The sequence below is a fragment of the Polypterus senegalus genome, chromosome 9, assembly GCF_016835505.1.
Source record: "Polypterus senegalus isolate Bchr_013 chromosome 9, ASM1683550v1, whole genome shotgun sequence".
Taxonomy (NCBI): domain Eukaryota; kingdom Metazoa; phylum Chordata; class Cladistia; order Polypteriformes; family Polypteridae; genus Polypterus; species Polypterus senegalus.
Genome location: NC_053162.1, coordinates 121,335,870 through 121,349,130, shown reverse-complemented (window position 1 = coordinate 121,349,130; position 13,261 = coordinate 121,335,870). Strand labels below are relative to the sequence as shown.

The window sequence follows — 13,261 nt, the reverse complement described above, 5'->3', positions numbered from 1 at the left end:
CAGATGTATTTTACAAATATACTCTCCGTCTCTTACAGTCATTTTATCTTGACCGTCCACCTTTAGGAATTATCTTACACGTCCACCTTTAGAAATTACTCCCACCTTTCTTTTTACGTATCCATAAGGCAATTGGCTAAACTGGAGCATGAATGAAAAATAACACCGATTATCGATTTGTTAACTAAAAAGGTGATTGACCGCGACGTTTAAATTTTCGATTGGCTGATCAGTGCCTGACGTTCGCAAATTTAATATATGATTGGCTGAAGTCGAAAATAATATTCACGCCCATTTTACTCCGGTCTTCTGCAATATCTGCTTGGAACGCGTCGCTAAAAAAGGCAAGTCCCCTTTAAGAAGAGTGCGCAGGGCATTGTGGGATTGATACAAGATGTCTGCGCCCTTGGTAGTGTCATGATTTAACTCTGCAGAGTTAGAAAATCACACGTATATTACAAGAAAAGGTAAGAGTGTTTCGTGTTATAAAGGAAAAGATTAACTATAATTATTATTTTAGTAGACAACTCCAGTCGAATTTTCAGTTGTGTATTTTTGTCTACGAAAACAGCAACCAACATAATTTCGTGTATCAACCGTATATACCGGTGTTACGCCAATGCATTTACTGTATCCGAAAGTACATTATGTTCAGAATGAAGTCCTACCTTCGTGTTGGCTAAACTTCGAATACGCGATTATTACGGTGCGTTGTACTGTAATTATTCTGTTGTGTTTCGATTAGTCAGTGTGTTCAAGGCATGAATAAAATTATCACGTGAGGATGTCGCTGTAGGCTACTGGTAAAAAAAACTTTGGAAAACGTGCCCTAAACTATGAGGCTGAAGTTGCCTACTTCTTCGCTTGGCTACTTATTCACATACCTCGTGCAAACCAGTTACAAACAAAACAGAATTCAACCCCCACCCGAGAAAATGAGATGAGAGCAAAAGTGAGATGAGGTGAGGGCAAAACTTTTAAAACAACAAAAAGGAAGAATGTCCTATTTCCAATATAAATGCTCATTCTAAAATTGTATTAATTAGGTATTGCCATATTTAAAAAAAAAAAAAAAAGTTCAGAACAGATCCTACTAAGCGATACTTTTTCCCCAATTTGAAATATTATAAAACGTCAATTACTGTAAAAGGTGGGTTGTGGTTCTTCTAGTTGAGTAAGGTAAGTCTTTGTGCTAGTAGTGCGGTGTTGGCAATTGCAATCAATTTGTCCTTCTCCAATGTAAGCCCATCTGGGAGTACACCAAACACGGCTGTTAATGGGTTAAGAGTGATTGTGACACCAAGGCTGTCTGACAGGAATTCAAAGATCTTTGCTAAAATTATGATAATTTGACGCACTTCCAAAACATTTGGCCCAGTGAGGCAGGTGCTAGGTTGTAACGATTGCAGGTTGGATCTTGCCCTTGATACATTTTGGACAATTTTAAATGAGATAAACTTGATTAATGAAAGATTAGAGCTAGAGTGCATTCTGTGTATTGCTGTGCTTCCTTCCACTTCTTTTCTGAGATACTACGTGATCATTTTCCCACTGTACCCTTGGATCTTTGAAAGAAGAGATTTAAATATGTTTTTATTAGGCCTGGGAATTGGTTAAAAAATTAACTGATTAGTCGCATAAATGTAAGTACAAACCGAATTCCAAAAAAGTTGGGACACTATACAAATCGTGAATAAAAACTGAATGCAATGATGTGGAGGTGCCAACTTCTAATATTTTATTCAGAATAGAACATAAATCATGGAACAAAAGTTTAAACTGAGAAAATGTATCATTTTAAGGGAAAAATATGTTGATTCAGAATTTCTTGGTGTCAACAAATCTCAAAAAAGTTGGGACAAGGCCATTTTCACCACTGTGTGGCATCTCCCCTTCTTCTTACAACACTCAACAGACGTCTGGGGACAGAGGAGACCAGTTTCTCAAGTTTAGAAATGGGAATGCTCTCCCATTCTTGTCTAATACAGGCCTCTAACTGTTCAATCGTCTTAGGCCTTCTTTGTCGCACCTTCCTCTTTATGATGCGCCAAATGTTCTCTATAGGTGAAAGATCTGGACTGCAGACTGGCCATTTCCGTACCCGGATCCTTCTCCTACGCCGCCATGATGTTGTGATTGATGCAGAATGTGGTCTGGCATTATCTTGTTGAAAAATGCAGGGTCTTCCCTGAAAGAGATGATGTCTGGATGGGAGTATATGTTGTTCTAGAACTTGAATATATTTTCTGCATTGATGGTGCCTTTCCAGACATTCAAGCTGCCCATGCCACACGCACTAATGCAACCCCATACCATCAGAGATGCAGGCTTCTGAACTGAGCGTTGATAACAACTTGGGTTGTCCTTGTCCTCTTTGGTCCGGATGACATGGCGTCCCAGATTTCCAAAAAGAACTTTGAATCGTGACTCGTCTGACTACAGAACAGTCCTCCATTTTGCCACACTCCATTTTAAATGATCCCTGGCCCAGTGACAACTGAACAGTTGGAAATTTATTTTGGCAATGATATTTCTAGTAAGGCATTTTTTTTCTTGTTTGTCACTCCATTTTAAATGATCCCTGGCCCAGTGACAATGCCTGAGCTTGTGGATCTTGCTTAGAAATTGCTTCTTCTTTGCACGGTAGAGTTTCAGCTGGCAACGGCGCATGGCACGGTGGATTGTGTTCACTGACAATGGTTTCTGGAAGTATTCCTGAGCCTATTCTGTGATTTCCTTTACAGTAGCATTCCTGTTTGTGGTACAGTGTCGTTTAAGGGCCCGGAGATCATGGGCATCCAGTATGGTTTTACAGCCTTGACCCTTAGGCACAGAGATTGTTCCAGATTCTCTGAATCTTCAGATGATGTTATGCACAGTTGATGATGATAGATGCAAAGTCTTTGCAATTTTTCGCTGGGTAACACCTTTCTGATATTGCTCCACTATCTTTCTGCGCAACATTGTGGGAATTGGTGATCCTCTACCCATCTTGGCTTCTGAGAGACACTGCCACTCTGAGAAGCTCTTTTTATACCCAGTCATGTTGCCAATTGACCTAATTAGTGTTTATTGGTCTTCCAGCTCTTCGTTATGCTCAAATTTACTTTTTCCAGCCTCTTATTGGTACTTTTTTGGGATTTGTTGACACCGTGAAATTTTGAATCAACATATTTTTCCTTTAAAATGATACATTTACTCGGATTAAACGTTTGATCTGTCATCTACATTCTATTACAAATAAAATATTGACATTTGCCATCTTTACATCATTGCATTCAGTTTTTATTCACAATTTGTTTAGTGTCCCAACTTTTTTGGAATCCGGTTTGTATTTAATTGCACCTAATATTAAAATGTGTAATTATAAAACTAATGCATAAATCTTGAAGTAAATACACATTGAATCACAACATTAATGTAGAATCAACACAAAGTATTAAAAGAAAATTAATGACATAGTTTATTTAAACTTAAACAATGACCTTAAACCAGAATTTTAACAAAGTACTACTTCAACAAGTACAGTACAACCTGAATTTGAATGCCTCCCTAAAAAGCAAGTTTAAAGGAAGGCAATAAGAAAACAAGACCAATGTATTAATTGTCAAATTGGCATAGCAAATGAGTCACAGTCATGTCAAAGTAAAAAAAACGATTGAAACAACTGCAAAATGCACTGCTAAAGACTGATTTAACTAAAATAATGTGCATCTCTTAAATGGCATACATTACAACGCCACAAATACTATCCTCAGTTGTTCATCAAAAAACTTGCTAATTATACTATACACAAGTGCTTTTCTGTTGGTGCGCCACAGAAATAACAGTGTATTTTCCCTGGGTTCAAACTTGAGAAAGACATGATCCTCAGGTGCTTGAGACCGGTCCGAGGAGGATGGGTCTACCTGGAGAAGCTGAGATAACAGCACTTGGAGAGTACTTTAGCAGCCAGAAGTTGTATCTGGGATCCATCTGCCTGGGTGTGTGTTCACCAGTGACTCTTACAGAGCCAAAGCCCAGTGGGCATAAGAGTTGCCCCTGACTCTGTGTCAGTGGAGTGAGGCAGAGAGAGGGCCACCTATATGATTGCTCATTACCTGGATGGTTATGTTTTGTTCTTTGCATAAATGAGCCAATATACAACAAACTGGAAAAATGGGTAGGAATAATTATTACACTTCTATTTTGTAGAAATTTGCCATCTATTAAGGCAGTCAGCATTGCAAGCTACCTAGCAGATTGGCAAGTTAAATACAGGGGTACTAGAGACTTATTTTGGTTTTAGTGCCACTTGAAAAGATGATGATGTTTCAACCTTCTTACAGAAACATGAAATGAAGAAAAAAAGAGAGCATAATTTTTACATTTGCATCTTTTCTCTATTGCACCAGGACTGCTATAAACCCCCCCAATTCCCCGCACCTATGTCAGTATGTATAAATGAAGAAAATGAACACCAGTACTACATTTTGACATGCGCCATATCATTGTGAACCGTGTAATACAAAATGTTAAACCTTTTACGTGAAAATTTTATTTCATAAAGTTTTTGAAGGTAGTATATACATGTATTACTGGATATGTATGTAATTCTTTAGATACAATACAAATAACTCCTGTGTGTAACACCTACAGTCAATCAGGAAGGAACAACATCAATACACATTTCAGAAGTGGATGGAATAACTTAACATGTATAACAAAGATTTTTCAATGTTCCTTAAAAATTTTAAAAGAATGGTTTTAAACTAACAGCTGGTTTTACATTTATTACTGATGCTTATTTATTATATCGTGATTGGTTACTTTGTGAAAGAAAATGGAAGGACACTGTACTGCTGCAATAAATTATTCCATCCTCGGATGCGTGAACCACAGCAAGCATCTTGCAGGTGACATAATCAATTAATGGATGGAGTCCTAGCTCATCGTTAGAGCTGTGCCACAGTGCCCCCACATGTTTAATACATGCTTTAATGCATTTCATGAAAACTATATCAAGCATATCTCTTAGTATTCTAAAATGTTCAGAGAACTGTAATGTCATGAATGTAATGTATTCTGTGTGCTGATTACTGCCTGCACACTCTTGTCGGTGTAGGAGAAAGCCTGTTTAAGAAGCACGTAGTGATTAATGACTGAATTGGGGAACATACAAAACATTTAACGTGTTACTTTTGTTATGATGGGATTTGAAGAACTTTAGTAAGTCAAACATTGATTTTTAAGATAAAGTTTACAATGTTCTACTTTAATGTCAAAATTTGGATTTTAGTCTCGATCGACATAGTCCTTTTTTAATTCACTATATCCCTATTTTAGTTTTTTTTTTCTTCTCTGTGGCCTTAATATGTCTCCGTATGACACATAGGCACTTGCCTTTTCACGTTGACTTTGACATCTGACCACTTCTTTTATTGAAATTCTTTTTTATACTTGCATTTACCATTGTCTTTAAACAAAACACTGAATGGAAGGGGCTATTTATATTGATTTGCATATACAAATATATAACATTCTGAGAGGAATCAGGGTGGGGCTATAGGCAACAAGGTTATTATAGTTTTGCCTTTTTATTTTAGTTTTTAGTTCTAAATTTTTTCTGACCTTACTTGTAAATTCAGGTTAGTTTTAGTTTTCCTTTATCGTGTATTTTTAGTTTTAATTCAGTTTTTATTTCGCAAAGACATCCATCCATTATCAAACCCGCTATATCCTAACACAGGGCCATGGGGGGTCTGCTGGAACCAATCCCAGCCAACACGGGGTGCAAGGAGGAAACAACCCCGGGCAGGGCTCCAGCCCACTGTAGGGCACACACAACCACACACACACACCCACCTGCACACTAGGGACAATTTAGAATCGCAAATGCACCTAACCTGCATGTCTTTGGACTGTGGGAGGAAAGCGGAGTACCCGGAGGAAACCCATGCAGACACGGGGAGAACATGCACGCAAGGAGGACCCAGGAAACGAACACGGGTCTCCTAACTGCAAGGAAGCAGTGCCACTCACCGCTCTACTGTGTTGCCCTTCAGAAAGACATTTATATTTTATTTTTGTATCTATTAGTTTCAGTTTTAGTTTCAGTAATTATGCTAAGGTTAAAGAGCTACTATAGAGTTTTTTTTTGTGTCACAATCAGACAGAACTGTAGACTTAATGTTAGTGGACGCTTACTACACTGCCTGGTTTACTATCTGATTTTGTTTTTGTCTGACTAAAACAAGCATAATCAAAACCAAATACTAAATATGAACGATTTTATATAATTTTATATTTTTTTAAATATTTCCTATGTCATTTGTGCTGAACAAATTTGTGCTAATTGTTGGCACTTTTTATCTTTTCCTTTTTGCCCAGAATCAGCCAATTTTTAATGAAATTTGGGTGAATTTTAAGATTTGAGGGTTTTTTACTCAAAATGTTTATACCACACAACATCTCTCACTCCAAGACAATGTGCTTATAATGAATGCCTTCAATATTGCATTCAAAAATCTTCCATATTGGGCTTTTTGTTTTCTACCAGCCATTTTGATTTCTCATTCCATCTCAGGCACATACAATTTATATACAGATTTTTGCCACCTGCAGGCCGAAAAGATGTCAAAAAATAGATTGTACTTTGTTCTAACAGGTGTGATCATGAAAATCATAGGGGCTTAGGAGGAACAGGGCTCTTATGGTTGAATCAGTGTGTAGATCCCACTTAGCTGTATTGAGGGAAACAAAGAAAAACAAGCACGTAGTGTCAAGGTTAGGGGCAGTGAAACTTGAATTGTCCATGCATAAGAGCAGTAAACCCTTAATGTGCAGAGCAAGAGTAGGTAATATGTGCATGGACAGGTACAAAATGACAGAGACAGCGTCTGAGATTAGGAACAATTTATACATTTTCTACACCTGTTTATCTAGAGCACGATGGAAGGAAACTTGGGCCTACCCCGGCAGGATTGGATGCAAGGCAGGAAAAAACCCTGGTATGCAATATGTATGGTATGGCTGATGTTAGGAATGAAAAGAATATGATATTTCAACTATCTATTTTGAGAGAGACAGAAAAATTGAAGAAAGGGGGACACATTTTAAAACATACAGTGGGATGCAAAAGTTTGGGCAACCTTGTTAATAGTCATTATTTTCCTGTATATATCGTTGGTTGTTACGATAAAAAATGTCAGTTAAATATATCATATAGGAGAGACACACAGTGATATTTGAGAAGTGAAATGAAGTTTAATGGATTTACAGAAAGTGTGCAATAATTGTTCAAACAAAATCAGGCAGGTGCACATTTGGGCACCACAAAAAAGAAATGAAATCAATATTTAGTAGATCCGCCTTTTGCAGAAATTACAGCCTCTAAACGCTTCCTGTAGGTTCCAATGAGAGTCTGGATTGTGGTTGAAGGTATTTTGGACCATTCCTCTTTACAAAACATCTCTAGTTCATTCAGGTTTGATGGCTTCAGAGCATGGACAGCTCTCTTTAACTCACACCACAGATTTTCAATTATATTCAGGTCTGGGGACTGAGATGGCCATTCCAGAATGTTGTACTTGTTCCTCTGCATGAATGCCTTAGTGAATTTTGTGCAGTGTTTCGGGTCATTGTCTTGTTGAAAGATCCAGCCCCGGCGCAGCTTCAGCTTTGTCACTGATTCCTGGACATTGGTCTCCAGAATCTGCTGATACTGAGTGGAATCCATGTGTCCCTCAACTTTGACAAGATTCCCAGTCCCTGCACTGGCCACACAGCCCCACAGCATGATGGAACCACCACCATATTTTACTGTAGGTAGCAGGTGTTTTTCTTGGAATGCTGTGTTCTTTTCCTCCATGCATAACGCCCTTGTTATGCCCAAATAACTCAATTTTAGTTTCATCAGTCCACAGCACCTTATTCCAAAATGAAGCTGGCTTGTCCAAATGTGCTTGAGCATACCTCAAGCGGCTCTGTTTGTGCTGTGGGGAGAGAAAGGCTTCCTCTGCATCACTCTCGCATACAGCATCTCCTTGTGTAAAGTGTGCCGAATGGTTGAACGATGCACAGTGACTCCATCTGCTGCAAGATGATGTTGTATGTCTTTGGTGTTGGTCTGTGGGTTGACTCTGACTGTTCTCACCATTCGTCGCTTCTGTCTGTCCGAAATCTTTCTTGGTCTGCCACTTGAGCCTTAACTTGAACTGAGCCTGTGGTCTTCCATTTCCTCAATATGTTCCTAACTGTGGAAACAGACGGCTTAAATCTCTGGGACAGCTTTCTGTATCCTTCCCCTAAACCATGATGGTGAACAATCTTTGTCTTCAGGTCATTTGAGAGTTGTTTTGTGACCCCCCATGTTGCTACTCTTCAGAGAAAATTAAAGGAGGAGGGAAACTTACAATTGACCCCCTTAAATACTCTTTCTCATTATAGGATTCACCTGTGTATGTAGGTCAGGGGTCACTGAGCTTACCAAGCCAATTTGAGTTCCAATAATTAGTTCTAAAAGTTTTGGAATCAATAAAATGACAACGGTGCCCAAATTTATGCACCTGCCTGATTTTGTTTGAACAATTATTGCACACTTTCTGTAAATCCAATAAACTTCATTTCACTTCTCAAATATCACTGTATGTGTCTCCTATATGATATATTTAACTGACATTTTTTATCGTAACAACCAACGATTTATACAAGAAAATAATGACTATTAACAAGGTTGCCCAAACTTTTGCATCCCACTGTAATTCTGGTGCTGGATTATTTTCACAATATCAGGTATTTTGAGCTGTGTATATAAACTTGATTTATAAAATTTATATTTTTAAAATGATTTATAAATATAGAGTAAATACATTGGTAATTTACGCATTAGTAAATTTAGGTTTTCACCAGTTGGCACTCCATTCGCCTACCTACCTGTAGTTCAGTAGAGACATTGCTAACTCTGGAATTTTACAAGGTTTGTATTGCTTCATTGTTAAGCAACTTTTTTTAAAGCAAAAGTGATTAGTCAGTAACAATATGCTGATTTTGTATGATGACATAGTCAGTCTCTTGATCAGTGCCGTTTAATTTTCAGAAAGGATTTCTCCTGTGTGAAGTGGCAGGTGAATTATTGTCAACAAAACACAGGCACCTGAGAAATAAACTGAAACGTTACTCGCTTGTGATTTTTCTGTCCATACGGTACAGGTTTTGTTGATCAGCACTTTCTGATTTCAGGCTTTTAAATTACGTCTTGATATACAACCAGCACAAAGAAAGGCAGCACAGTAACTTGCTTTCTATTTAACCAGCTTTATGCGCCTGGGTTCATCTCGCTCTGTCACTGCAAATGCTGTGTGAACACCCGCTGTCTGTCACCAGCCGCTGTTCACTAGCTGAATATATACGGGTGGATTACTTTCTGTTTTGTAGTTAAAAGTTACAAGGGTTAAAGATTAATGGCAAGAATTTTCATTCAAAAACGAAAAGTAAAAATATTTTAGCATACAGTACACCCCAAAAATTCGCTGGGGTTACGTTCCTAAAGAAAAAATGACTTTTCGATGTGGCCTTTTAAATGCCTATTTTTATAGTTTAAACCCTAAATACAGTATGCCTCCAAAGCACTTTAATTTCATTGCAAACTCAGTTTAATACATTAATACATTATCTAGAAAATTACCTTAATACATGACCTAAAAATAGAATGTAAAGGTAAACCCATATGCTGTACAGTACTGTACTGCTATGTCTCCCGCAGTGCTAGAATGTAAAATACCGATGCTCAATGTTCTCCCCAGAAATTTTTTCAGTCCAGGTGGCATGAAAAAGTAGCCGGGTGGCGCGGGACGGGGAAATTTGGTGATTAGTTAATTATTATTATTTTCCAATACTCAATATGACTTCCTTTTTTAAGGTTTGACACTTGTGCCAGAATATTTTTTATTAAATTTAAGAAGTATCCAATTCAGGATCCTGCAACCCTAACAAAAACTTTAAATAACTGTTATGACATAAACCAAGAGACACGAGTATTGTCACTGTCGGGAAGAAAAGTGAAAAAAATTAAGAAATATTCCTCAAAGCCAACTTGTATATGCAGAAGGTGTCTTATTTATTTTTGTTTTCTTCCTAGAAAAGGAACAACCTATTTCTTTACAGTGTTCCTACAGCTTTTCAAACAATGTTGTATGTGGCAACTCATTTTTTGCCAACCAATACATGGATCTTAAAGCTCCCACAAAGTTATTTAACACAGATACAAATTTGACCGATTCCAGTTTGCTTTAGTACACACTTTCCTAAAAGGTCAGCAGAAGACTCCATGTACGTTTTACTTTTTTCATGGTCCAGCAAGCTTTCTTTTCAAATTCTTATGCATGGCATATTTACCCAAGGTAACTCCTTCCTTGGGGGATGTTTGTTTGAATATTTCATGCACAATGAGCACCACATATCATGTTCTTTGACCATTAGCCAATCAAAATCTTTAAACCATTGTTTGTTTATGCCGGATAAGCGGTGCTTAGATTTATCAATTGGCAGAGTGTGTGTTGAAGAGATTTCCCCGATGGACCAACCTCTGCAATGTCTGAAATTGCCACATGAGGAGTTGACGCTGCACCGTCATTAGTTTGTGGCGTCTCTTTTCTGAAATAACTGAGCAGTGTTGTTTTCTGAACACTTTTTTTGCTCATGTTGGTAAAACGTTTGGAAAAAAATTAAAAGTACCTATGAATAAGACTTTTGAGTGGGAAAGTGTGAGCCTGTTGGATATCCAATGCATACTTATGCTACGTCAGGGCAAGATATGTACAAAAAAAGGAATGGCAGATGGGTCACTTTAACAAAACTAGAGAAGCGTATTAGGACCAAGGTGAAGAAAAAAAAAACTATATGTCGAGAATAAAGTCGAAAAAAATTGAGGTAGAATTTTGTTGCCTGTAGATTCTATAGACATCTATACTCATAAAAGGCAAAGCCCTGACTGACTGACTCACTCACTCACTCATCACTAATTCTCCAACTTCTCATGTAGGTGGAAGGCTGAAAGTTGGCTGGCTCATTCCTTACAGCTTACTTGCAAAAGTTAGGCCGGTTTCATTTCGAAATTCTACGTGTAACAGTCATAACTGAAACCTACTTTCATCCATATATACGGCTATAGCCTGCAGCTTGGTTGTGCCTGCCCATATAAGGCCGTCCGTCAGCAGCTATCCAATAGACACGCTACCGCGAAATATGCGCGGGTGAAGGACTGTGCTTATGCAAACGAAGATGAGATGGTCAGGCACAAACTCAGCAAAAGTGCCGGTTCTTAGCTAACATTAAATAAAGCCGTGGACATCGCAAGATCGCACGACATAGCACAAGCACAGCTGAGAAACTTCGATGCATGTATTCTGAGCGGCTCACGTGAACTGACTTTGCAGGACTGGGAAAGGTAAACCCGTGCAGGCAGTGTGTGATGTTACAATCCTCTGACGCTGAACAAGCCTTTTTTACTCATATCGATATGAAAGCAAGGTGTAAAGCTTACGTTTAAATTACGTTCATAGACACACTGCCGCTAAATATTCGCAGGCAAATCCACAACTTAATATCGGGAATGCCTGTTAAACATCTTGGATACACGAGTGCCGATTTGGGTAGTGATCACTTTGATGAATGAAACGAGACTTTTGATCACTTTGTAGCAGAGTTAAAATTGCTGTAATGGCGTTAAAATTACTGGTGAAGGACTGTGCTTATGCAAACGAATTGGAAGCAGGGTGTAAAGCTTAATTTTAAATTAGGTTCATAGACACGCTGCCGCTGGTGTTTGTAATGCCTAAGACGAATACGATATTCGCGAGATAGATCGCACTAGATAGCACAAGCACAGCTGAGAAGCTTCGATGTATGTACTCCGAGCGGCTCACTTGAACTGACTTTGTTCTGGCTTTAACTACTGGTAAATAAACAGACATAAACTGGAAGCGTGAGTCTGTGCCTTTTAATAATCTCGAGAGAGAAACATGGTGGCAGCGTAGGTGACGGAACTGCACCAAAAGTCATGCCAGTTTGCTGTTAAAAGTTCAGTATGCAGAGATGCTCACACGAAAGGAAAATGGAGGGTCTGAGACTGCCGCTGACATTAAGCCTCGATGCTAAAGACCTGGCGAAGTCATGGAGAACATGGAAGGACGAGTTCAGATTATTCACAGAACTTGCAGTGCCGAAGGCAGAGGAAAACACTAAGGTCATATTATTCCGTTATCTTATTGGAGAGAGCGGCAAAGAATTGTCTGGCGCTGCCCGGTGATGTAAGACATGATGAGTTAACCATGAGCTTGATGATACGTAAATTTGATGAACATTACAACCCGAAAATAAACAAAACTGTAGAAAGGTACAGATTTTTTTCAAGAAATCAGGCAAGGGGAGAAAATATAGAAGACTACTTCACAGATCTGAGAGTGTTAGCAGGCACATGCAATTTCGGGGAGATTAAAAGTTCCCTAATTTGTGACCGAATTGTGTGCGGAACCAGTGATGCAAGTTTAGAGAGGTGCATACTAATATGCAGAGCCACAGAACTGTGGAAGGAGAACAGCAGAACAGTCACATGGGGTTCCTTATTCTATACTTCTCCCGGTGTGTCTCTCTAAACCCTCCGTGCGGGAACATTATCATAAGGCTTAACAATCCTATTGTTACACCTTCTACGTGCACCCAACCGTCCTTATTACGGAGTCTTCCTTGCTTTACGACAGGCTGATTCTTTCCATTCACCTTCCTAGCTCTTTATTTAAACAGTTTTCCTTCTCACTTTTCCGCTCCTTCGCTGTCTTCTCCCTTGTCGTTCAAAATACGCGCCTCCTTGCCTTTACCGATTTGGGTAGTGAACACTTCAGTGAATTAAACTTGTTATTTTTACAACGGTTGACAAATACAGAATGTAACTTGAACACAACACGTCCTCCAAATACGAACCTGATTGAAAGAAATAACAGAATAACAGTCACACAACAATTACATTGACAATCAGGTTATGTTATTTTTAAAATGTTTCCTTTTCTTTTTCATAACTTCTTTAACACACTACTTCTCTGCTGCGAAGCGCAGGTATTTTGCTAGTCTATACTAATAAAAGGCAAAGCCCTCACTGACTGACTGCCTGACTCATCACTAATTCTCCAACTTCCCGTGTAGGTAGAAGGCTGAAATTTGGCAGGCTCATTCCTTACAGCTTACTTGCAAAAGTTAAGCAGGTTTCATCTCGAAGTTCTACGCGTAA

General features: G+C 38.6%; 1 protein-coding gene across 3 annotated transcripts in view; it reads left to right on the top strand.

Annotated features, from left to right (window-relative positions):
- Nucleotides 1-342: 342 nt before the first annotated feature.
- Nucleotides 343-13,261, top strand: part of mrpl51 (mitochondrial ribosomal protein L51) — a 35,753-nt gene continuing 22,834 nt past the window's right edge. For 2 of the 3 annotated variants that reach the window (XM_039763665.1, XM_039763664.1), the window contains exon 1: nt 343-467. The gene's annotated coding sequence lies outside the window, so the exon portion shown is untranslated. The remainder of the gene's footprint in view (nt 468-13,261) is intronic. The other variant, XM_039763663.1, reaches the window with a different exon arrangement.